The following is a 27821-nucleotide window of genomic DNA, read 5'->3' on the forward strand; positions in this document are numbered from 1 at the left end:
TGACAGAACTGCTCTCACTTTGCGGAAAGAAATATCGGGATATATATCGTATATCGATATTCAGCCAAAATATATTGGGATATGACTTTTGGTCCATATTGCCGAGCCCTATTCTTTTCACAATTTTCGAGCTCCATTGGATTGAATTTGGCGCCAAACGTTGTATCCAGTTCTCTTAATACATCTATGATCCTACCTCCTATTTGGCACAGTTATACTTCGTCACCTTACTTCCTGCTCTGCTCCCGTCCTAACTACTACGGCTAGTAGATGGCGCCACCACTATAAAACGTAAATATAGGTTGTAATTGCTGCTTGAACAAACAACTTAAGTGGGCGTTTTTCGAGGGAGGACAATCTCCACAGACACATGCGTATGACTCAGAAATTACAGCTCTGTGTGTGTGTGTGTGTGTATGTGTGTGTGTGTAGCCCTGGCAATTTTTTGCTTGTGCGTCTGTGGGAATTTCTAGACCCTCATGATATAAAAATGCATGTGTGCTGTCAAAGTGAGTATAAATGGAACATGATGGTCGGCAAACTAATTTTGGCGTGTTACTACCTAAAGGTGCAACACGTTGATTAATGGAAGCAACATGTAGTCTCATGTACTGGGCTGGAGTGATGAGTGGGAACAGTGAACTCACCATGAGTCAGGTTCACACTCAAGTTCACACTGATAGTTGCACACACGCAACCTGATACATTCAGAGAGAAACGTAGACACTAGGGCTGTTGGAACGAACTCCGAAAGTCGAATATAATTAGAATAGTAAAAAAATCAATTTTATTCGAATGCTGAAATTACTATTCAAATGTGATTTTTTTTTATAAATAGGTTGGCTAACATCAGCTAATCTCCCTCTTCTCATGTCACGTCTGATGAACAATAAGTTACGGGAGTGAGAAACACAAGGCATTGTTAGCTAACGTTCCGTACCGAGTAACGTTAGTACAGGGGGGAGTGACAGGCTGCAGCTGGAAATTGGAAGAAGGATGGGAAATAGTTTTAACATGACTTTAAAATCGACATCCACCGAGCCAAAATGCTTATGTTATCAATAGTTAGCTCGTTCTGGTTTCCTAACTTCGTCGCGAGTTATAGGACCTTAGCTGGGAGCTTCATGGAGAAGGCTCTTATCAGCTGCCCTACAGCTGTCAGAATTAGCTTTGACTTCATATATTACCTTCTAACAGTTGTCTTCTCAATAACATGACAATCTGCAAGAAACAGGTTGCTTTTAAATCACTAAAATAGTAGTGGCAGCACCGTTTGGCTTAGTTATAAATGCCGTTAGCATCATGGCTAACACTATTGTTACTTAGTTTATGACAAATCGTTTCGTCTGTGCTTTCTAACATGATGTCATTGTGCTAACCGAGCAACATCAGCCTTTACAACAGAGCCGCTTCATTAAATTTGTTAGATAATGTTTCATTACAGAGTTCTCTCTTGATTTGTGTTTGTCGCTGTGTGCGTGGTGGAAAATAATGTAAACAGAGAGCAGCGTGCCAGAAATGCAAAGTGCCATGACGTAGGTCCTCTTCAAGGCCAGGCTAATGTTGGAAGTCCCTCTAGTGGACAGAACGTGTAACAACAACCACATGCTTATAGTGGCATTGACAGTGCATAAGCCTAGTGTAGCGTAGTAGTGTAATACATATTAATAACAGGCTGCATATGAGCATTAAATATTTGGATATTATTCGAATATTGCAAAAAAAAAAAAAAGAAAATTTGAATGGTATTATAGAGGAAGGCTGACAGCTCTAGTAGACACATAACTAGAATAGAACATTCACTGATATTGTAGCATGACATGTTCTCTGTTATAATATTGTAGGTTCTGATGATTATGCCAATTTTTATAGTACGTTTGGAAACAAACAACATAGCATTTCATTATGGTTTGAATGCATACATTGTTAACCAGGACACTATTTCCAGAATGGAAGAAGAGAAGCAGAGAATGAAAAATAAGGATAAAGCAACAGCAAAAATGAGAGAAAGACAAGGAGCGGGCAGATTTTGCACAGAGAGGGAAATAAAAGAAGAGCGAGGGAGAAATAAATAAAGATAGATGAAGGGAGGGAGGGAGGGATGGTGTGGGTGCAGCTCTCCAGTTGGTGTTGCTATGGCCCTGCCCTCCCTGCTCACTGAGCCATTTCCTGTTTTTGACCTGAAATCTTTATTTAGAGCCATCCCTCCTCGCTGTTCAGCATTCATGAGTCATCTCAGAATCCAGAGAGATGAAGACAGAACTAAAATCAGATCTCCATTCACCACAAAAGCTATGTACTGTATGCATGCACGCGTTGCATGCACAAAGCGACCCAGGCTAACCCGCCTGTTAGCCGTACTCCAGCTGAGGCTTCATTCAGGCTGTTTGCATGACATCGATATATTGAGTTGCCAAGAATAACACAATATTCCTCTTAATATTCCTGTCTTTTATTGTTTGAGCAGCAGTTTGCATAAGCTCTGCTGTCTGCACTCATTGAGCTCAGTTTAGCCTTTTATAAGAGAGTCTCATGTCTCATGTCGTACTGTCCAGTGATGAGGGTTTTTGTCTTCAGCCAATGATGACTTAAAGGTGCACTATGTGTTCCTGTGTGGTTTCAGCGCGATTTCATTTTTGTCACAAATCGTAGGCATCTGTCCTTGATCCGCTAGCTGCCTGCCTGTGGTTTGTTGTATTTTGGTGCACAGCCTGTGCCTCTAGTGTTTGTTTGACGACTACAACCCCTGTGTTGTCTCCCCAGAACGGGCTTTTTTTTTTACAGTGTATTCAGGGGGCAGGCAGCTAGCGGATCAAGGAGAGATGCCTACGATTTGAGACAAAAATGAAATTGCGCTGAAACCAGGGTTTCCCAATGTTTTTCTGCAGGGCTCCCCTTTTGTAGATAAAAAATTTCAAGCCCTTAAACTTAAAGGGATAGAAACACGGTAGTATTTTCAAATGACCGTGCTTCCCTCCCTCATGTCCCCCTTAGACAAGAGATCTCTATATTGTGGGTCTGGAAAAAATCTTCTGATGACGGAAAGCCACGATTTTTGCAACATCGGTAGACTTTTTGCCCAGAGGCAATAAACTACAGCCAGTAGTAGGAGATACTTCCGCATGATTTCAACCCGCCCATAGGGGGTTGGACTGTTGTCTTTACCGAAGCTTGCCGAAGCAAAATGAGTGGCAGCCATCTTGAAGTTCGCTAACAGGCTCCGTCTTTTCAGCAGAAAACTTTTACAACAATTATGTGCATTCAAACTACTGCACATGTGTATCACCGGGTTACATTGGTACAGATCGGATAATATGCAGGACACTTTATTACAGACAGAACTACGCGAGCTTCGCCTGCTACGGAGACCAGCACCTCAGCCTGCGGTGTCGCCCAATGTTGCTAGCCAGGGAAAGGGACCTCGACAACGGTGTGCAGGAGTGGAAAGCAGCTAGGTGCAAAAGCTAACACTAGCCGGCCACCTCTTCCAACAATCCTGCTTGCAAGTGTCCTCTCATTAGACAACAAACTGGACTACATCCAACTTCAACGAAACTCCCAACGCGAGTTCAGAGACTGCTGCGTTTTTGGTGTTGTGGAAACATGGCTGAACAACGGCTAGTGGAGGTGGGCTGTGTTAACATGGACTGGTGCAGAAATGTGGTGCTTGTATCCAACTATCTGCTAACTGCTGGTGGAGTTTGTGACCATTCTACATTCCACGCAAATTTACGGCTGTGTTTCTACTCGGTGTTTACAGCCCACCAAGCGCTAATGCTAGTATGCATTAGCTGAACTTTACGGAGCCTATAATGTGTCTGCACTAAATGTAGCCTGTTTCTTATGTCATTTTTATATATTTTAAATGTGTAACACCATTTGAGCCACGGTGAAACGTTTCGTGTTTATGGTTGAAATGACAATAAAACACTCATGAGTTGAGTTGACTGTCTTGCTGTCTGTCTGTAAATGGCTTGGGAGTGGACTCTAAAGCAGCAAAGCAAGTGCATTCTGGGATTTGGTGTCTATCATCCACATGAGCTAAAAACACATTTTCTGGCTTTTCTCAGCCTAGAAGCCACCAATTTCTAAAAAGAAAATCACATTTCTACTACATCAGTGACCCAATTTAAAGATATATTCATCTTTCCAAAGGTGTAAATCCCTTTAAAGGCTTGCTATGCAGTTTTTGCAATTTCTTCGTTGTTTTTCGCTTTTTGCTCGCAGGTTTCTCTATAGAGCTCTCCCCACAGCTTCCGAATAGATATTTGGCAACACTGTAAAAACTTGCTCGTCAGTCTGCCGTTTCCTCTTTCTATGTTCCTCCGACAATGCTTTCCTAGCTTTCGGTTTCTTTTTTGACGGCTCAGCCATGACAATAGTGTGAAAAACTATTGCTACCTTGTTCTTGCTAGCCGGTTCCTGGATGGGGGCGTGTATGTGTGCAGTGCCTAAAGCAATTCCTTACATCTCGAGACCTGATATCACGCTATATTTCCTGACGCAGAGGCCAGCGAGCCTCAAGTTGCAAGGGTGTTTTTTCTGCTCACAGGCGCTAGGGGGACGCGAGACGACCACCATTCAACCCGAAAAAAGTCATATAACCATTCCAATGACTCCGAAGCTGTTCAGTTAAGGTAAATTAAGCTAAAAAAACAAACTGCATAGTTCCCGTTTAACTGTATGGCTACCATAGTGGCTGCTTCATCTATAGTATAAGCTTATCTTCAATGTGTAACTAAACAATATTTGCTACAATATGCTGGATTCATATTATTGTATATTTTCATGTTTGAAAAAAAATAAAATTTCAAAAAGATTTAACATAATTTGGCTGCCCCTCTGCATTAACTCTGAGGAGCCCCTAGGGGTCACGGACCCCCTATTATAGAATATTTAAGATCAGCTGTTTCTCCGTGAAGAGTGTAAGAGAGAGGTGAGCAACATTTAGCTGTTTTTCCGCAAAAGGATGGTCAAGACACAATGAGATTAGACAGAGATTGGCAGTTGGCTCCATTAAGGAATGTGGGTCACCACTTTGTATTTTCTTAACTTTGTTTTTCCTTGACCCGTATACCCTATTTTAAAAGGTGAACTTTCAGGTTAAAAAACATTTCATTCCAATGGAATTGCTGCAAGCTGGATCCAGTCAGAGGCAAAATAAATCTGCACCAATAATGTGTTGAACTTTGGTGACCTTTGACCAGCAAATCTGCAACGTTGACCGATAGCAAGCTGCTATGACCTTTGAGATAACAGAGAGCCAAAGAGTCTAAATGTCTTATTAGCTGTTTTGCAGTGTTGTAGTACTCGAGACCGGTTTCAAGACAACTTTTTGAAGGCCTTGTCTCGGAATCAAAAATGCGACCAAAGACTTGACTTTTTTGAAATTTGTTACTGTTACCCCCTTAACACGCAATCCCAAGAACGTAAATGCGGGAGACAGGAGAAGAAACTCTGGCTGTCTGGGAGATGTCAGCCAAATCATCAGTACCAGTCTTTACAGTGGAGAGTTTTAGTACACCATGAAGACTTAAAAGATGTTTTCCAACCCTGACAAGAGGATTAACTGAATGTTTCTGTGCCAACAATTCAGTTCCGTAAACACGGGACTCCAATTGTGACAGCAGGTTGATCAAAGCCTGTCCTGAGAACAGGCAGCCCGTCTTGGAAAATAGGGAGACTGTCAACAGGGAGGAGTAGGGAATGGTGGACCCAAAATGCAGAGGCAGGCAGGAGAACGTCATTTAAGTAACGGTTAAGAAGTCATTAAAAAAACAAGTGCAAACAACAAACTGAGTCCTGAAAGCAGCAAGCAAAAAAAACAATCCAGAGTGTAGAAAACAAAAGCAAAGGAATCCAAAAAACAAGAGCAGAAAACAAACCAGCAACTACGGAACAAAAGAAATCCAGGGAGCAAAAAACCAGACACGACAGAAAACCAGACCTTCAAAATAAAACAGGAAACAGAACATACAGACAAGGTAAAACAAGACCGGGACTACAGCTAGGCGAGACAAGGGAGGAAACACGGGTTACAACAGAAAACAGAACAAATACACAACATAAACGGGAAACAAGAACAGGGGGGCTGCTAGCCAGCCGGGGAATCAGGGGGGCTGCTAGCCAGCCGGGGAATCAGGGGGGCTGCTAGCCAGCCGGGGAATCAGGGGGGCTGCTAGCTAGCCGGGGGATCTGGGCGGTTGCTAGCTAGCTGGGGTTCACAGAAGCTGCTAGCTAGCCTAGACTCAGGGGAGCTGCTAGCTAGCCTAGACTCAGGGGAGCTGCTAGCCAGCCTAGACTCAGGGGAGCTGCTAGCCAGCCTAGACTCAGGGGAGCTGCTAGCCAGCCTGGAGTCAGGGGACCTGTTAGCTAGCGGGGAATCAGGGTGGTTGCTAGCTAGCCTGGGCTCGGGAAGGCCGCTGAACATCAACCCAGGTTAAGGAGAGCTGCACATACGCCCAGTGTCAGGAGAGCTGCACATCAGCTCAGGCACACTGGTCAGCTCAGGCACACTGGTCAGCTCAGGCATAGGCTCGCTGGACAGCACGAGCTTGGCACTGCTGGACAGGGAGGACTCTGGGCCGGAGAGAGGGTGATGCAGGACATGGCGTCTAAAGCCATGTTGTCGTCTTCCCCGTCTCCGGCCTCCACGGTTCCCAGGGAATAGGACTAGGCGAGTTCCCTCAAAGGATTGCTCGTAGTAGGAGGTATCTGAAGAACCGGCAGCTGCTGAGCTGACAGACAGGCTGGTGGGCATTTGCTGGCACTGGGTTAGGCCGGGAGTGAGAAGAGGAGTGTTGGTGGATGTAGCTGGCTTGGACGCACACTTAGCCAAAATTTGAAAAACAGTCAAAAATGTCTCTGGCTCGCCTCCTGGTGACCGAACAGAACAGACAGGACTAGGAGTAGACTGGGTGACGGACATGAAACCTGTAGTTAAACTGCTAGCAGGTGGATGAGTCTGAGTAGAAATGAACCTTTTAACCCAGTCTGGAATTGAGTCCTTAAGCCAGGGCCTGTCGGACTCCATTTTACGAGCTAAAGCCAGAATAGCCGCTTTCTGGCAATCACTGCCTGTCTCTTTCCACATTGCTTTCAGCTCTATCAGGTCACAAAGTTCATCAGAAAAAGGGCACGCAGGATCCATAATCCAGATAGGCCTAGAGCAGCAACCAGTAGACAAAAAAATAAATAAATAACTGAGAACCCACCGGGAAAAAGGAAGTACCTCTGCTGGGTCCGAGGGGTCAGATCATTATGTTAGGTTCAGCAGGGACGAGTAGGGAATGGTGGACCCAAAATGCAGAGGCAGGCAGGCAGGAGAACGTAGAGGTGGAAGGTTTATTAGTCATTAAAAAACAAAGTGCAAACAACAAAGGTAGTCCTGAAAGCAGCAGGCAAAAAAAACAATCCAGAGTGTAGAAAACAAAAGCAGGGAATCCAAAAAATAAGAGCAGAAAACAAACCAGCGACTACGGAACAAAAGAAATCCAGGGAGCAAAAATCCAGACACGAGTAAACACTGGGAGACACAACAGGCACACACAAACACACAAAATGATCTGACACTGGACAAGGGGAACACAAAGACTAAATACAGAGGGTAACGAGAAAACAAGCAACAGGTGACACTAGGGCTGGGAAACAGGTGAACCACATTAGGGCAATCACAGAGGAGGGAAAAACACCAAAAGTAAATCAGACAAGACAAGACAGAAAACCAGACCGTCAAAATAAAACAGGAAACAGAACATACAGACACAAGGCAAAACAAGACAGGGACTACAGCTAGGCAAGACAAGGGAGGAAACACGGGTTACAACAGAAAACAGAACAAATACACAACATAAACAAGAACAGAACCTCAAAACCAACAGAACTCAAACCCCAAAACGATGACAGAGACTTGTATTGTGATTGTGAGTGTGCAGCAGGGGGCATCAGGGACATAAACGGTCTGAGATGCCCATTTTCTGCCCTGCTCCACTGGTGTTTTTGTCTATTTGGAGCAGACTCTGCTGGGTTTTGTTTGAGTTTACTGGACATCTTCCCGCCATCTGCTGATGGGTAGGACGGTTACAGCTAACCAGCCAAACAACACCATCAGTTCAGTGCTCATTTCTTTGACCACTCACTATTCTCCTGCCAATAAAAGAACAAATTAATGTTCTCAGTAACATCATGCTTAAGTAGCAGATACTAAAATCTCTGATAAAATACTTTAAAATTAAAAGCATATGACTAATTTAAATGTACTGGTAGGGCATGTATTTGTAATGGGGTCTTGCCACAGTAGTTACAGTTCTAAACTTGAACATTTCTTTCACTTTAGAGTTTCAAAGTGTTGTTAATGTTCAATTACATATGTAATACTGAAAGGGAGAGAGAAAGAGAGTTACAATATTACAGAACATATGTTTGTGTGTGTGTGTGTGTGTGTGTGTGTGTGTGTGTGTGTGTGTGTGTGTGTGTGTGTGTGTGTGTGTGTGTGTGTGTGTGTGTGTGTGTGTGTGTGTGTGGGCGGAGTAAAGTTGATGACGCCACTTCTCGGGCAGCTGCTAGCTTCTCCTGCTGCCTTCATGTGCTCCTCGTAAATTTACCTGCTGGTAACAAGATGGATCCTGTCATTATTATTCCAGTTATACTGTTGTTATATTAAAGTGCTCATATTATGCTTTTTGGCTTTTCCCTTTCCTTTATTGTGTTATATATCTTTTTTGTGCATGTAATAGGTTTACAAAGTGAAAAAGCCCAAAGTCCAACCCAAAGGGACTTACCATCTCCAACAAAAAACACTGTTCACAAACTGCTCCAAACAGCTCTATTGTAGTCCAGCCTTTACTTCCGTGACAAACGAGCGTCACTTTGTAACACACGTTATAATGCTCGCCTAGCTGCTAGCATGGCACGCTTTTGACTGGGTAGCAGTGCTTACCTAGGTACTGCGCATGTGCGACTCCTATCAGAGATGGAACAGAAGTGTTATGCCTCACTTGGTAGCTAAAACAGAAATCTCAAAACACAGGGTGAAAAGAGAAGCTACAGCAATGTGCAGTACAACAAAAATATGGTGTTTTAATTTTGAAGATTAAACCATGTAAACCTATTCTGATATAACCTCTAAATACAATTATGAACCTGAAAATGTGCATCATATGAACATCATGATGTTTTAAGGAAAGTAGGTTAACTGTCAAAAACGTTTGAATATCAAGGAAAGGAAATTCATTCTAGGCTAAAAGCCATCAGTAGATTTTGTCCATATTAATCTGTATTAAATATTTTTAAGTATTAAAGGTGCAATATGTAATATTGTGTTTAATACTGGCAGCTAGCGGTTAAAATAGTTACTGCACTACCAATTCAAAATACTGGAGAGTCGTTTCCCCCGCCCCCTCCTGCCCAGACTCAAAGTTCACGGGGGTTGCCAGGCTGAGACCGCAGCATTCACAACAATGTTGCTAGACGCTTTTCTCACATAGCCAGACGTTACTCCACAGCACAGCGGAGTAGCTAACGCTAGATGCTAGTCTCACATAGCCAGACGTTACTCCACAGCACAGCAGAGTAGCTAACGTTAGATGCTAGTCTCACATAGCCAGACATTACTCCACAGCACAGCGGAGTAGCTAACGTTAGATGCTGGCTATATTGACAGTCATAAAAGCCCGTGCTCACGCGGAGCTCTGTAACCAACTGACAGACACACTTTTTTGGCTTAAAATTACAGTATGAACCGCTAAAAACACAACAACCTCGCCGTCCTCTCCACACGCCAGTCAGGCACACTTCCTCGGCTTAGAATTACAATACAAAACGCTAAAAATACCACTACCTTGTCGACGGAACACACTTCATTGGCTTAGAATTACGGCAACAATCGCTAAACACACTGCAAACTCACAGTCCTCTCTTTCCGATTTACAGCCCCCCTCTCGTGGCTTAAAATAACTCACCGTTGTCGGCTCCAGCCGCTGAAGAGGCTACACGCTGTAAACAGCCATGGGCTGCCTGCCTGGTCCTCCCGGTAACGTTAACAGTTAGCAGGGTTAGCAGGCGGCGTTAGCCAGGAACAGTCGGGATCACTTTACTGGCTATGTCTCAATTGTTTTTGCGAGTAACCAACTCGGTTACTCTAGCTATATAATTCAATGTGAGTACACAAATGTTGAAATGACAAAAAATGCCCGTCCCTAGTAGCTGCGATAAATTAGCCTGAAGCTAATGCTTACCTGTTCAGGAGAAAATAAGCCAACTCTGCGTCCTTTGGGGCTCTAAGCTGTTTCCATCTTTCAAATACATCTCCAATACCAGGGTGTTGTTACGTCTCTGGTCACGCAACTGTTAGAAACATGCTGTTTTCTTTTTTTTATGTCATGTAGAATCTATCTCCGTTGATCCTGTTCGTTTGTTTGCTGCTTTCATGGCTGTACTACCGTTACAGCTGTAGCGTGCTGGGTTTACGTTTTTACAGGTATATCTGGCAACCCGGCCTGGCTGTCAAACTGGGCCATTGATAACAACACACAGATCAAAACATAAACATAAATTCCGTCATGGAATGTAAATTTCAAAAAGAAAAAATACTGAAATTAGCATTGTTGTCAGAAAATATAGTATTTCAGTTTAACATGTTTCCTTAATATCTGATGAGGCATTGGTGTCATTTTTGGATTTATTACAGTACAAATATTACATATTGGACCTTTAAGGAAAACATTTTTAGGGAGGCCTCTGCACAAAAGATTGTAGCATCTTAAAGCTGATCACATACTGAAAAGTATGTAGTGGAATGGATCCAAATGACCTCTAATTGTCAAAGCGTTTTGCTGTCTGTCCTCTAAATGTCCCATCTTGGTAGCTCCATGGGCCGCTGTGTGTCTTGCTCATGCCCAGGACAAGAGGATCTCCAAAGGCCGCTACGCAGCAGATTATCTAAAGATTAGAGGGCTCTTTTGGTTACTTTGCATGGCAGCTGAATTGTCGCTATATTACAAGATCCACAAAAATCCAACTTGTCTGGCTTCAAGTAATGCAGTTGTGTCCAAACAGCAGCAACCAAAGCAATCAGCGTCCAGTGAGGAGCACTGGCAGCTACAGCCACCGTGCGCAGTGTGTGTGACGGCCGCGACTGTTTGTGGATTTGTTCGACCCAGTGTCCAGGACCCAGCCCCCTCCTCCGTTCGGGGGTGGGGGGGGCTGGGTCCTGAGAGGAGAGTTGCCCATGTTCTCCATTTAAGTGCTACATTCACCATACATTAGCCTGTCTTAGCATTGAACACCGGTTTTCCTTGTGTGTAACTTGGTGTCACTTGTGTCACACTGATTAACTAATATCTTGTTACGTTTTTTCTTCAAATGACACTGATTGCGAGACATAAGCGCACGTGCCGTTTACCACGCGAGTATGTCCGACAGCTCTTGAAGGCAGCATCGTTCCTGCGAGCGGAGGCACTTTTCTCCTCCTATCAGCGCCATTGTGTGACAGAGTCTCGGGGAGCAAGGAGGACGGTTTGTCCTTCTGTAGCCGACGGGACTCTTTAAATACCCTCCATGTTTCTCTTTCAAACTCCGGCGGACCTGGATGTGGTAAGACACCGTTTTTTGTTTGTCGAATAGCAAAGAGAAACACGCCGGAAGAAATACATTACGGCAAGGCAGTGTAACGTTAACGTATTTCTTATGAATAATAGACACGGCGGAGGTGTTTCAGTAGTGCGGTGGGTAGCGGGTTCTGGTTAAAAAAAGTTTTCGTATTAAATGGATAATATCTGCCAATACGTGTCCCCGCCGCTGTACTTCCAGTGACCCTCTACCTCTATCTGCCAAAAACTCCTTCCAGTTTACAGAGCCGAGGCAGCGGCCGCCACTCTCCACTTTATCACTACGGAGAAAAGTCTGTCTCATAAACTTCTTTTTGCTTTCCCCAAATACACTCAGCCATTAGCATATAACATGCTATAATGCTATAATAAATAATGGAATACGTTAGTCATTTCTACTAAAGTTATTCTATTTTTTTTAAGTAAATAGGCTACCAAATGACATAGAATGACATACTGTTGTACAAAATACTCTTGCATGTAAACGACATTAATTTAAACTGTATTTGGGGCCAAATATAATGGCTTGGTTAACTCTACATATTTGAATATGTATGTCAACAACACCATATAGAGACACAAAAGCCATTTGCAAGCACACATAGGCCTATTTAGTCTTTATTGTTAACTTGTGTGAACCATCTTCTTGTACACCTTAACCTGCTCTTAAGTAGTACAATGGGTTTATGCAGTGGAAGTGGAAGTGATTTGGTCTCCAGTGTTGGGGACTGTGTAGCTGTTGTGGTGAGTGGAGGGGCCTCTGTTTCATAACATGAACCACAAAACAGCAATGTGCTCTTATACTGACTGTAATGTTACCCTTCTCCACTTTGTCACGTTCTGTGCTGTGAGCCACAAGCTTCACATAGGCCACCTCAGAACGAACCAAACTCAGCCCTCTTAAAGTGGACTAAAAAGTGAACCAACCGAAAATGAGACTCCGTTCTTTTTCCGTTCATATGGTCAGTTTACTTGAAAGAGCACTCACTTCTCTTTCTGGTCCACTTCAGCTCTGATGGGTCCTCAGTAGGGCTGCACAATATGAGGAAAATATCTAATTGCGATTATTTTGACTGATATTGCGATATGATTCACAATATTGGAGGGAATGATCATTTTTGCATCATTATTCTCATTTTCAATGACAATTATTAAAATTTAAAGAAATGTAAATGATTATAGTGTGTTCTTTTGGGAGGAGCTGTACCAAAGAAATATGTTTTCTTTAGTCTGTAGGATACAATTTTTAGGCCGGTATGTCAGCACCTCAATACTTAATTCAGAATGGTTTGACACATATTTTGCCATTAACAAATATTGTACCCCTTTGCGATTTGGATATTGCACTAGTCCATATTGGGATTTCGAAATTGCGATTAATTGTGTAGCCCTAGTCCTCAGGGCTAAAATACATTGGCAAAAGGCAAAATGAACCTGAAGCATATTGTGTTCACAATGCACAGCTGAAGAGAACCGCGACGCAGACTTGAAGTGAAACATACTCAACGAGTATGGTTTGTTCCAGAGAGGTCTGAGTTCCTTTGGAGTAAATCACAAAAAGAAAAAAATGCTGACTAATAGGTCTGAGATTTTTTGGAGGGCTGAAACGGACCAAGTTTGAAAACGCCCCTTCTTTGTCTGTACAAGCACCCACAATTTAGACTCCCATCAGCCCACAGAGCCCTGCTTGATCAGAGCTGAACCCCTTCTGAGGATTAGCCAGATATAATGCAGAGTTACACAACTGCCTATACTGTAGTATGTAGATAACCACAGTCGGGGGAGGAAAGGCTAGTTTTTGCTGAGTGCGGTACCCTTCAGGAAGTCCCAGGACTCCAGGTAGGGTCAGAGTAAACACGTTGATTTTAAATGTCACTGTTTATTTGTATCTGTATGTGTATTTCATTTACTGGAATATGTCCAGTAAGAGACCGTGACAATGGCTAAATTCTGATCAGCTTCCACTCTACACTTTAATACTAAAGCTTTCTAAACAAAATGGGGAAAAATATCAAGCCTTTTAGTTTTAAGATGCACTCCCAGATTTTTCTTTTAGCACTCAGTTGTCCCTCCAAATGTCCTCCCAGCTTGCTGCTGTAATTTCAAACTCAATACATCAATTTTGATCTGGGAGGAAATTTGGCGGATTTGGAGGCACTATAACAAAATCGTCTTTAACACAAGTCATGTCTTCTCAGGCATTTTTAGAAGGCCTTGATGTGAATGTGTATGGGACACCATGAGGTGACATCTGCAGGCTTTTATTGTCCATTTCTAAGGCTTGAATTTACAGTAATAAGCAAGTTGTGTTGCATCAGCTACCCTATGAGAGATGAATGTACTCTATATTGCATACCATCAGTAGCTGAATAACTAATAATAGTCATAAGGCTCAAAGTGCAGCAGTAAAGCTTCAAGTGCAGCAATAATATAAGGCTTGTACTGCATTCACAGGGATTATGCTTAGGTAGTAAGCGTGCTGCCTGCAGTAAAAATGATGACACTTGCAGCACTGAAGCTAGTGCTGCTGTAACAAGGTTGCCACTGAGGTAATAAGGCTGGTACTGCCTTGATACACCCATGCTGCAGTAATAAGGCAGATACTGCAGTAATAAGGTAGATAGTACCATACATACACCCAGTGAGCAGATATTTTGATGCTGTAGGTTTCTGTAGCTACTGAGGCTTCGTCACTGGAAGTGTCAAGCTGTGTTTTCTTCCCTGAAGACGCAAAGAGTGGAGCGCTCAACGGCATGTAGACACGTCTGCTGACCTAAATCTGCTCTCTTCTTCTGCCTTTTATTTATAGACTTAAGTGTGTGTGTGTGTGTGTGTATGAGAGGGAGTGAGTTTGTGTGAATACACTAATGACCAGGCCCAAATGGAATCCGCAGATTATTATTTTATTTAATTTTTTCTTACAATTTTCAGGAGTGATCCAGAATGAAAATCTGCGTAAATTTAGAATTTTTTTTTTAATTTGTGGAAAATCTGCGAAATTTCTGCGTCCTCCGATTCCGTGTGGCCCTGCTTAATGACCAGAATTTTTTGTGGCATACACACACTTATTGTGCATGTATGTATGTGTCGTTATGACACATTTAGTCTTAAAGGCATTGAAGCACAGGCACCTGTCAGGTCTCTCTGTTGTGATTGACAGTGTGCTTTTGTCCAGCTCAATTCTGTCAATGAGGGAAGAATATTAGAAACAACTATGGGTGTCACGATTCTCCAAGTCCTTGATTAGATTACATTTTCGATTCTAAGGTCACGGTTCGGTTCAATTCAATTCTCAATTTTTACATTAAAATTTTTTTTTTAAAGCACAGGTTGCTATGCCATTTTTAGACTAGACTTTTATGCAATATAATATCTGACCTTTGTTCGCAATGTAGCACACTACATTGTCAAATTTAAAACATTTATTAACAACATAATGTAACAATAATCAGGGTTCGTACGGGTGCTTGAAATCCTTGAAAATTTAATTTTGATGTTGTGTTTTCAAGGTTTGAAAAGTGCTTGAATTTTGGATAAAATGCTTGAAAATGTAACTGTATTTCTTTTAAAACAAATACCTATCTGACTGAATAGTTTGTTTATTAAATGGAGAAATACAATGTTGGAGAGCCTTAAATTAAACCTGCTCACTTGTGCATGTGTGACTGTGATCTGCCACCACGCCAAGACCCGCCCTAGGAAGCACCTCTATTGGTTGGGGTAAGGCATTTCACCTTGAGTGGTTAAAGGAACACGCCGACTTATTGGGAATTTAGCTTATTCACCGTAACCCCCAGAGTTAGACAAGTCGATACATACCCTTCTCATCTCTGTGCCTGCTGTAAGGCTGTCTGACGGCTCCAGCGGCATCAGGCCAGCACAGAACATGCAGGTGAATGGTTCCAGTAATCCTACTGCTCCGAATAAGTGACAAAATAACGCCAACATGTTCCTATTTACATGTTGTAATTTGTAGAGTCACAGCGTGTACAAAAAACAACGTAACATGAGACACAGCCGTGTATAGTTCCCGGTTTGTTTACTGTTAGAAGATGGCTGTGTCTCATGTTACGTTGTTTTTGTACACGCTGTGACTATACAAATCACAACATCTAAATAGGAAGATGTTGGCGTTATTTTGTCACTTTTGTCACAATTTGGAGCAGTAGGCTAGTTGGAACCAGTTACCTGCAGGATCTGTGCTGGGCTAAGCTAATGCTGGAGCAGTCAGGCAGCGTTACAGCACGCACGGAGATGAGAAGGGTATGTATCGACTTGTCTTACTCTGGGGGTTACAGTGAATAAGCTAAATTCCCAATAAGTCGGCGTGTTCCTTTAAGGTTAGGATAGACGATTGGTCAGGGGATAGGACCTGTACAAATGGGGTTACGTTAACTTGTGTAAACATAATGGACACCTGTCCAATAAATGCTATTGAAGGGCGGGTCTTGGCGTGGCCATAGTGGGATTCGTAATATCGCTGCAGGCAGGTTGTCGTTTCAATGAACGTTGGCTGGAAGATGAAAAATACAAATTATGGATTAAACGGGGACAAACCCTACAAGTTGCCTCTTGTAAAGTCTGCAAAAAAGACGTGCAGCCTTTCACAATGGGCGAGTCTGCACTCTCGAGTCACATGAAGTAAGATTCAAGTAAGCCAACTGAAGTAGCCTACTGTACACGTTAGCGCAAGTTAGCGCCTATTTGTTTACGCTAGTAACTTCTAGCTAGGAATACGCAGGCTAAGTGACTCTGTTCTTGGTATGATAATGTAATGTTAGTATTGCGTGTCCGTTATGGCACGTTCATTTGTGGAATTTGCAGTGAACATAGCCAAAGTTACATCACAGTAACTGTAACATTACCTGCAAATTAAAACCTGCAAATGTTAGCCCAGTGCATAACAACAATCGTTGATTGCTGAACAGAAATCGTGTCAGATGGAGTGTATACAACGATACAAGTAGCCTACTGTAAGGTTGAGGATGGCCTTATGCACTATTTGCACTGCTCTTTTCCAGTAGATAAATGTATATGTCTTGGCAATGAAATACTTATTTTTTTCAATTAATATATGCTATTTATCAGGCAGGTGCCTGTGCACTGTCAGTCTTCTGGGTTAAAATGGAATTACAGGTTGTTGTTGTTGTTGCACTGTCTCAGATTTGGTTCAAACTTTGTCTATATCAAGAATGTGTCCCGAAACCAAGGCCTGTAAAATATTTCTGTTCAAATCCTATGTCTTCATATTTTCAGCCCTTGAAATTACTTCAGTTTTACAGCTTGAAAATCCCATTATCTGGGAAGCAATATTTGGACATTAATATAAATGAAAGGTATTGTTCATAGGCAAGCCCAAACTTTGTAGGGTGGAAGACAAACGGGTCAATATGACTGAACCGTTAAAAGTTTGTACCCTACATGTGGAAAAAAGTGTGAAAAGACTGACATTAAGGGTAGCATAAACTTTGAGCAAAATCTAAGAGGTTGCAGCAACTGTTTTCCTGGATTTAGTGTCATTTGACACAGAATGACCCAGCGGCATGTCATTTGGCACAAATCCTCCCACTCAGTGCTACTCTCCATAGCTGTCTTACTGTATGTTATATTATGAACCACAAAGAGATTAAACATTTTAGTGAAGTGAACCTGTCGAGTGATTTTGTTTGGGGTAATTGTTTTTTACATTGACTCAGGCAGGTTAGATAGCAAGCAAAATCTAAATACAGTGATACATTTTGAAAAATAAAACTTGTGTTTTGCTTAAATACCTGATCCTTCTGCTATTACGAAACACAATGTTGGCTCTTTATAGCGTTATGTCTTTTAATGTGACAAAAATCCTAATAATAATGTTGACTATGTATTGGTATATATTTTACGGTGATGGGTGCTGGAAAAAGCTTTAAAATGGACCTTGAAAGTGCTTGAATTTGACCTTGGAAAAGGTGTACGAACCCTGAATAATATATCTTCAGTTAATTGGAAACTTGACAATTTTTCAGTAAAGTAAAAAGAAAAAAAAAGTTTACTGACAATCCTGAGGGCAGACACTTCGCAGCACACAGAGTTTGGTTTTTGAAGCCCTCAACGTCGTCTTCCAGGCAGCGCTGTTTGGAATGCACTAGGATTAGGCAATGGTTTTGGCAAGCCCCCAGGAAGAGCGCCATGTCTTAAAGCCACCATGGGCTTAGTGGGTAAGGGTGGAACTGCACCCCATGCCCCAGAAAGACTTTTCACATAGACTTTGCATGGTGAAAGAAACTTCTGTATTTCAGTGGATATTTTTTTTGGGGTACATGAACTTACCAGCCCGAACACTTAAAGGGTCCTTGTTTAAAACGTCACGTTTTTAACATTCACTAGTAGCCAAATCCAGAGTTATTAAACTAGGTATGATGAACGCGCATAATGGACGCGAGCAGACCTGCGGGACTGCGCCCGCTCGCTCACATGACTGTTCTCCCGTGGTCCTGTAGCTGTAATAATGGATATAGCTAATGGTTGTAATTCAACATGTGTTATTAATACGTCCATGGTAATATCTTATGATACATCCGAGGGATTTATGTATGCTGTAAAGCCTGTAACGTGGATGTAACGTCATTAGTGTTTTCCAAACTGGCCGGGCTATCGGCTAGTAGCTAACATCAGTGTTAGCTAGCATGGATGTAAGAGAACGGTAACACTATACATAGCTATATGCCTACATAAAGTTACTACAGACATAGTGATTACATCGCCTTGGTTCTCTCTTAAGGTGTAGACACATTTAGCCGACGGCCGACCGTTGACAGAAAACCCTGTTGCGTCCCCGAGGTCCAAAAAACTGCCACAGAACACACCAAAAAGACGAGAGGAGACAAGACATAATACGTCTCTATAACAGCAGGCAGCGCTAATCTGTAATGTTGCCCAAGAAATGAAAACCGGCAGCTGATTGGACGAACGCGTCACATGGGTTTGTTTTCTCCGGAAATTCAAAGCCAGACTGTCATGGCGGCCGTTCAGAATACGATAAGTTACCCCCCCCTCCCCCATTAACACAGGGTGACACCCCCCCGCCACAAATTGCTTTCTAATCTGTGGGAAACACTGTACAGACACCAACTATCTCATCTTCTTTGTAAAGGTCCAATCCACCCTTAGCTTGCCATGCTGGCGCTCACCAGTGTCTTTATTAATGGGATGCTGCATGTTGCACAGTAGGAGCTGTAGTGTTTTGTAACCAGGTCTGTCATTACGTAAGAGATCAGAGTGAATTCCTTGTTTGATACCCAGATGACCTCTGTCACGTGGGCATTTTATGATCACTATGAGGGAAAACACACACACACACACACACACACACACACACACACACACACACACACACACACACACACACACACACACACACACACACACAGAGGTTTGTAGCATGCACACACACAGACATTGTTTCTAGCGGGGCTATTCAGTACCTGAATCAGACCAAAAAAGGTGCCACTACCCTTATTCAGCTGTTGCATGACATGTTAATCGCATGCGTCTTGGATATTTTTTAGGGCTGTCTGCCTTAACGCGTTAATTGCGTTGCGATTAAGGGCCGAGCATAACGTGTAAATCTTTTTTAATCGCATTAATTTATTTTCACTTCACTCGGCTTCACATCATGCCTAACAGGCTACTATTTTGACCCTTTGCCACACCTTTATTTATCATCAAGCTGCCATACTTCCTCGTAATACTTTACACTACACCTGACAGCAGGTAACGTTAGCCTACCTTTAGCTAGCAGTTGGATTAAACACTGTTAAAATGCTGTGACTGTATAGAGGATTCCAACACCGGGACCTTAACAGTCTGCTCTGCAGTGCAGCAGCTGCCGTTGTCGGAATTAACAACACAGACACTGTGTTCACTTTAAACAGGTAGCCTCGTGGTGCATTCATAGTAATTGTAAAATACCCTTTTGCTGACTGTTGTTAGTACCCTTCTTTTTTTTCTTTTGTTTACAGTAAATAAATAATAAACAAATACAAATCTTAAAGTCAAGTTCATAAACTAACTTTTTTTGCATTCATTTGATTCCCAATCAAGATACACTGGTAAGAATTGCTTTCCATTGTTAATATGTACTTAAAAACTGTTCTGAAATGCAAAATAATATAATTTTAATCATGTGATAAAACATGTGATTAATCGTGATTAACTATAGAAATTCAGCGATTAATTGCGATTAAAAATGTTTTATCGTTTGACAGCCCTAATATTTTTATATGATTATCTTGGTAATATATCACTTCAAATGTATGTTGTATCCATTTAATTACATACATTCAGGGTTTGACATTATGTTTGCACAGCAGCCACTGTGGCTAGTGGTTTTCCAAAGTTAGCCATGCAGCATTTTCATTAGCCACTATTTTGTAAGAAATTAGGTTTTATTTGATTAAAGTTAAAGGACTAGATTTATAACCCTTTTTAAATGTAAACGACAAACCAAATCAAGACCACATAAAGTGAATAGGCTCTAACACTCCAGTGATGAAATATTCAGCTGTGACAAGGTTGTGTGTAAAGCTCCTTTTTGTATTAAAAAAATGCAACCGATTAAGACACAGATGTAAAAAAAGAGTGGCTTCTTATTTTATAAGTGGTGCAGGGGTGGAAAAGATTAATTGAAAAAGGTTTGGAGCATGCACTCGCGTGTCACTCAAGCAGTCAGCAGCTGACCCCTGGTGACAAGAAGCGGAGCAAAAGTTTGTTGCCTTGGTTGCACTATTTTCTCAGGCTTATTCATTTTGATTCTTGCTCTCCTTTTCCATCTGTCCTCCCTTGTTGTTCTGTTTTTGTTCAGAAAGATTTTTCAGCAATGTCAAAATAGAAGTGTTTTCAAGATTAGTTATACTGTTTGGGGTCAAGTATGCAGGGTTTAAGCTCATTCTTATAGGCTCTTTGACAACTTACTGTAGCTAACAATAGTACCAGTGCATGGTCATAATATAGCTAATATTCATAATAATATTGTAATATTAAAACGTTGGCTGCAAAAATGCACTTACAGCCACTTAAAGGTGCACTATGAGTTCCTGCATGGTTTCAGCGCAATTTCATTTTTGTCTCAAATTGTAGGCATCGCTCCTTGATCCGCTAGCTGCCTGCCCCATGAATACACTGTGAAAAAGCCCGGTCTCGGGAGACAACACAGGGGTCGTAAACGTCAAACAAACACTAGAGGCACAGGCTGTGCACCAAAATACAACAAACCACTCCAGCCAATCACCGACAAGATAGTTGTGGGAGGGGGTGGGGGGTTAGTGACAGTCAGTTAGTCATGACAGTTACAGAAACATGGGGGGAGGGGCCAGCTTACTTAGTTTTGTTTGGAATTTACTTGGAACGTCAACAGAAGTGACCATGCAGGAACTCATAGTGCACCTTTAAAGCTTTAGTGCGTACATTTTTCATATTAATAAATGTCCGTTACATTCAAGCCATTGCCAAATGAGTTGCTACAAAGCTAATTAAGACTGTCAGCTCCACACAACTCTCTCTGTATTTCTCAATATGGCTATGTTCAGAAGATTGTGTCGTCCGGCAACTTTCGTGCGCAGAAACTCGAGTGTCTTCTGCAGTTTTAACTTTGCTATGTGGGAACAGGCGATCAAAAAACAAAAATAAACAGATGGAGTCAACAAATGAAGTTTGAAAGAAAATTAAAGCACGTCATAAACCGCTTGACGGCCGCACATTTTTTTCGCTCTGAGCTGGCTGAACAAAACTCAAATACAAGGAAAATAACAACGTGGCTCTAATTGTAAATTGTAATTTCCCCACTGGGGATTAATAAACAGTATAAATTAAATTAATTAATTGTTAATTATTAATTAACTGTTAATAGTAAAACTATTATTACCGCACAGTAAAAGTCCTGCATTCAAATATTTACTTTAAATCAGTGGTTCTCAACCTTTTTTGTGCCAGCGCCCCCCTATCCATTATCCAGGTCCCAACTGCCCCAATCAAATAAGATGTAGGCTAGTTGCCTCGAATATTAATGATTACGCCCTAATATTATGCCTATTATTGTTGTTACTATTGTTATCAAAAATAATAAAAAAATCAAATCATTGAATGACAAACAACATATTTATTAGTTCCACAGGCATCAAATAAACCATGTAAAGAAATTATATTTACAGGTGTTTAAAAACTATTTGACATTCAATTTAAATTAGGTAACAGCAGCCAATCAGAATGACTAGATATGTAACATTCAAACTTTAATTAGGTATTGCAAACACTAACAGTAGCCAATCAGAAACAGCTAGTAATTTAACATTCAAATCTATTTTTCATTCAAATCTAAATCTATAATCGAATTGTTCCAACGGAAAACAAGCTGGCACTTATCAAGGGGTAAAAGCAGAAGGATATTCTTCCGAAAATAAGTTTACAACCTTTGAAAGTTAGTGAGAGCCCTTTGTTGATGCTTCGAAGAGTCTAGGTTAGAAGAGTATAGGTTTGCTATCGCCTGTCTTGCAAGTAAATAGCAGAAAAAAAACGTTTGAAGAAACGCAACCCCACATCGCGCTGCGTTTTGTGGAGGTGTGAGAATCCCATACAGTAAACACTAACATCACTGCCTCTATCGCTTCCGCAAGAAAGTTTTTAAACACCAAACACAAGCCCTGAACTGCCCGGGAGTTTATGGAACAGCTAAATGTTTGCAAAACAACAAAGCACAGTCGATATCTCTTGCTTGTCTCTTTTCTTTCTCTCTTTCTCCGTAAAATGAAGCTGCCTTCAGGTACAGTAGGAAACGTTGTGTTCTCTAAATGATCTGACAAAAAACTGTTACTGTGAAATATAAAGTCTACTTGTGCTACATTGGGGGGTTAAAGAACACAACAGGACGTCGCACCACCCTGCGGCGATTGCTTTTTTTTTTTTCTGAACGCAGCTTCACGCTGAAGTACGGAGCTCATTTAAGATGATGCTCTGACGTCCCGCTTCCATGAAGACAGCGCGGAGCTGCGGCAAAAGAAAAAGCTGACGGAAGCGCAGAAGAGAAGAGTTATGATCTACCGTCTCGTCCAGTTGCAGTGCCGTGAACTGGCACGTTTTAATGTTGCAGACCACTGTTTTTTGCAAGTAGTTTAAAGTGCAAACATGTATTGTTATTGTGAATCTTTGGTTTAAACTAGTTTTCAAACAAACGCCCCCCAAGTCCACCTCAACGCCCCCCTTTCCAAAATATTGCTTCTAGCGCCCCCCGTCATCTTCCGAACGCCCCCTGACTGCTTTAAATGAATAGTCAAAGAGAAGCATTATCGACACAATGTAAATTGATTAACGTCTTTTCAAGCTGGAGCTTTCATCTCTAATATAATGCTGGATAGTTAAATGAATAATAATATTAGCATCATATTTTAATTGTGATATTTTATGAGTAAAATCTGAATCTGCAACATAACCAGTAACATTTCATAGTCATAATATAGTAGCACAATGATTTCCTCTGAAGTAGTAGTATACATTAAGTTGGTAGTATACAGTTAAGTTGCATATTTTTTAAGTGCTTTGGGGGCCTTTTGTAAGTTATTTCAGGGTAGTTTGGGTTAGAATAGTAACAACATTATAATCATTATAAATCTATACTGTAGCTGTTTGGGGCCCAATACCACAGGCCAAGCTATCGACACGTTCCAACGGGCTTGTGTTGAACTGTCACTGCATTAGTCACCTTCAATATTTAAACCATGACCATCACCAAACCTCCTGTCGGCATTTCACCTCATGTGTTGTCCTCATGTTTACAAAGTTTTTTAGATCAGAAATATGGGTTTCTTTCAACCAAATTGCTGGTGCATGAATGTACGTTGTATGGAACCCATACAACATTCTTTGCAGGTAAAATGAATGATTACCTTCATTGCATTTTGGGTGTTTTATTCATTTTTATAGCATTTTATTTTTATTTTTTTTAAATGGTTTCAAAACAGCATCCTGACTAAACCAGTCTGTGATTCACTCAACATCATAAATTCTGCTTTGTTTTAACTCAAACTTAAATTAGTTCTAATGTCATATAAATTAGGTTTATTACCATGAATAAAAAAGGTAACTGATAAAAATGTGAAAAGCACAGAAAAAAGCAACAAAAACTTTGAAAAAGCGCAAAAAATTCACTTTTGACCCGGAAGGACAACAAGTTCATGGTCGAGAGGAAGACAACACAAGGGTTAATGAGACGTATTGAACAGTTTTTAGTAATTTCCTGGTTTAGGGTATTTGCCTATTTTATAGCAGGCCCATGCAAAAGGGCCAGTTGATGATGGTGAGTTTTGATGACCTACGTCTATTTGTAGCACTTTAAACAGTGGTAGAAACAGTAGTAGGCATACTCATGGTGTAACTGTATCTTAAGTTGTGTGTGGAAGCGTAGCTGCTATTAAGCGTAGTCAGGCTGGTCAGGCGAGCACTACAATGCACTCTTCCTCTGGGTTTTGTCTGGAATGTGTTTACTAGTTCTACATTGTGTGTGTGTGTGTGTGTGTGTGTATGAGAGAGAGAGAGAGAGAGGCCAATGAACACACACAGACACACACACCCACACACGCACACACACACAGTAGTAAGTTGGACAGCGTTGTCCTCGTGTGCAGAGCTGGATGCGTTACAGTGAAGAGGAGCAGTGGAAGCACAGTCATGACTGCGAACTGAATGAAATACATGTCATACAGAGCATGCAGCACACACAGTGCTACATTCATCCACCTGCAGCAGCAGAGTGTGTAGTGTGTGTCCATACTTTTGTGCATCCAGAGAACCTGAAATAGTCTGATGTGGAGGTGAGGGGGAGGGGTGGAAGTGCAGCTCAGCTCAGGCATGGAAACTAGCGTATCCGGTTACAGGATCATAATATCACTGCAGAGTCCATCCACTAGCACTGTACTACTGCACAACACACACACACACAACACAGCCAGCTCCTGGAAAAATATGTTCGGCCCACATGTGGGATTGCAGACACGCACGCACACACACACACACACACACACACACACACACACATACACACATTCACTCTCTTTCTCTCTCTTATGCCTGCACACACACCTGATCTGCACTCTAAATGTGTAAAACATGTTTTTATGTTTTACACAGAAACACAAAACAGGTTTTACACCATAATTTTGTGATTAGATTTATAACTTTTCAATCATTCATTTATATTAAAACTCACAGCTTGTTCTTAATGGTCTATTTTTCTTTGCCCAGACCCACTTCCCTGAAGTCATCATCAACTTTCAATGTAATCTTGTCATTGACAAGATGACTTTCCACTGAGATGAAATTTCAGATTTTGATGCTATTTGTTTGTATTGTGTCCTTCAGTATCAATTTGAGTTAATCATCATCTTCTCTCATAAAGGGGACAAAGTGTGTGGGCCTGGTTGTGTAGACGTTTCAGAGTAAAAAGGAAAAGCCCAGTCTGTGTTGGTTCTTTTTTTGTATCAGGATATTTGGTGATATTTTGGGCTGTAGGCAAAATTAGAATGTTTATTTTGAGAAATGTTCTTACCTGAAGTTCTTTTCATAGATCAGGTCGCTCTGCTGAAACAACCATTTATGTATCAATTTTGATTTGTTTTGTATCTGTTTCATTTTTGAAGGTGGTTTATAAGATAAGAAAAAAGTGGAAACACTGCAAATGGAACACATTTCATAAGATGTCTTATGGATTACATATATTGATTAAATCATAGACAGTCCAGTTAATGTTCTTAGCCTCTGATATGATAGATATGATGCAGTTTGATTTCACAGAACAACATAGGCAAAATAGCAAAAATATACTGTTACCGCCATCCCAATATCAACTTGCACAATATACACATGCGAAAGGCTGCAACATACATACATCATTGACACTTTTTGTGTTAGTTGAAAGAAAATAAAACTTATTCTTATTCTTAATTTTATAAAGGACAACACACATTAATCAGCATTTCTGTAAATGTGCCAGTGTTAGCCAGCTGGCTAATTCTCAACTGTAGTCCTTTGGCCAGATGTGTTTAGCACAGCAAGACATTAGTACAGTTTAAACAATACAGAAAGAAGTCAAGAAGACACCATACAAACAGCTAGAGCAACAAATAAGCTTTCTCAGTAAGCCATGCAGAGCTTCCTGTAGGAAGCAGCAAGACATTAGCACAGTTACACATCAAGAGTACCCCCATTTAGTATAAGAAGCCATGCAAGCATCAAAACACAGCCAAGCAACACAGACCCAAGCCATCTTCTTGCACCGTTCAACCATGCAAAGCAGTAACAAGCAGTAATAAAAAGATGAAATAGGCTACACTTTAAAATGTAACTATTATTATTTTTTTAGTGGTGCCTTTCATATTCAATTCAATGTTCAATTTGTTCAATAAAAGAATGTTGGAAATTACTTATTTTCATTTGTTTTAAATTCAACAAGCAATTAGTTGATTGTATGACTACTGAAAGCAGCAGAAAGGCAAAACAGAGTACACTTTAAAATCACAAGTAATATCGTTATCACGATATTCAACAACGTTATCGCATATCACATATTTTCCTCATATCGTGGAGCCCTATTTTTGTCTTATTTAAAAGTAATGCCTATTGAGAAAAAGATCTATTGTTAACTTTAGTCCAAAATGATCAGTAATAGTACTGAGTTTTAGGTTGGTTGATTTCTAGTCATAGTTGGTTGCTTCTTTGCTTAAAAGGGTTTAGATCTTGAGCTATATTTGCCTGATGGAAATCCTTCTGGAAAAGGTAGTTAGTATAAGACAGTTATTGGCGAGACGGTTAACAGTTGCGCGTTTAGTCACAGTGACCTTGAATGAAGACCGTGGCACCATTTTGGAGAGCGGCACTCCTCCACTGCTGTGCTTTGTCTGCTCCACTCATTGTGATCTGTTTTTCTTCTTCTGGTGTGTTCATATCCAGACATGGCTCATAGGGTGTAGGATGGTTCTGGGCCTGTGGACTCTGACAGTCAGTGGAAGGAGGGTGGGAGGTGTGAGGTACAGAGCGGAGGAAGGAGGAATAGATAGACGGAAACCAGGTAAAGGAGGAAAGAAGTGGAGGAGAAGGGAAGCGAAGAGGAGGATAATGAAGCGGAATGTAACGTGTGGGGCACCTCTGGTATGTCAGCCCTACAATGTGTGTGTGTGTGTGTGTGCGTGTGTGTGTGTGTGCGTGCACGTGTGTGCGTGCGTGCGTGCCATGAGTTAGACATGCGCAGCTGCTTCAGCTCTCGGTCACATACCCCGCAAACTGCTTTGAAACTAACTCTGTTGCTCTTTCTTTGACTCTCTCTGTTTCTGTGTCTCTCTGACGCTCTGATTCACCATTTGCCTACAAACTCCACAAGCAGCTGCAATGAATACAGAAACTCAAGCAGTAGGTCATTAAAAGGCACAAATGTCTTAATGTTAGGTTTTTAAAAAGAAAAAGTACTTTTACTAATCCCCATTATTACACTCTGTTGTCATCATTCATTACATACACATATAGGCCCAAAATACACAAATAACCTATAAACATTAGTGGAGAGATGTAGGTGGGGGCTGCCATTTAGTAGGGGTGAGGGAAAAAATTGATACAGCAAAGTATCGCAATATTTTCCGCGGCAATACTGTATCGATACATGGGCGCCAAGAATCAATCTTTTATTATATAAGTTGCACATGAGAATTTAACTTTTTAGTACTGAGATAATTAAATCAATTGCTTTTTCAGTCCACTAGATTGTAAGATGAACAAACATAGAAATGTATCTTTTTAGATAAAACAGATGTAGACGAAGTTTTCCTTTGGGGACATAATTTGAATTTGGAAAACGGGTAATAAATTGCAATATATCGAAGAATATTGCAGTATAATTAAAATTGCTATAACATCTTATCGTGACATCATTCTACCCTACTACGTTTTCATTTTTAAGCAGCATTTTGAGACAAAATTCTTCGTCCACACAAGAGTTTTAGCTCCTGTAGCAGAACTAATCTCCATCCATACTAACACGTTTGACAACGCAAATCACATGACCATTCTCATACACTGGATCTGTGCGTGCCGGTGTTAACAGGAAGTAGATTGTCTGACGTTACTCTGCGGTTAAAAATGTATAATTTGAAAATCCAGAAAATACTTCGACAAAGTAACCATGTTTGACCATGAATAAAA

The 27821-nt window shown here is 41.2% G+C and overlaps 1 protein-coding gene across 3 annotated transcripts in view; it reads left to right on the forward strand.

Moving 5' to 3' along the window:
• Positions 1 to 27821, forward strand: part of sertad2b (SERTA domain containing 2b) — a 77315-nt gene that overhangs the window by 36814 nt on the left and 12680 nt on the right. Inside the window, exon 1 of one of the 3 annotated variants that reach the window (XM_028603898.1) lies at positions 11403 to 11592. The exons of the other annotated variants lie outside the window; for them this stretch is intronic. The gene's annotated coding sequence lies outside the window, so the exon portion shown is untranslated. Of the gene's footprint in view, positions 1 to 11402; positions 11593 to 27821 lie in introns of those variants that run through there. 3 annotated transcript variants of the gene reach the window in all.

Source organism: Perca flavescens, chromosome 17, assembly GCF_004354835.1.
Source record: "Perca flavescens isolate YP-PL-M2 chromosome 17, PFLA_1.0, whole genome shotgun sequence".
Taxonomy (NCBI): Eukaryota; Metazoa; Chordata; class Actinopteri; order Perciformes; family Percidae; genus Perca; species Perca flavescens.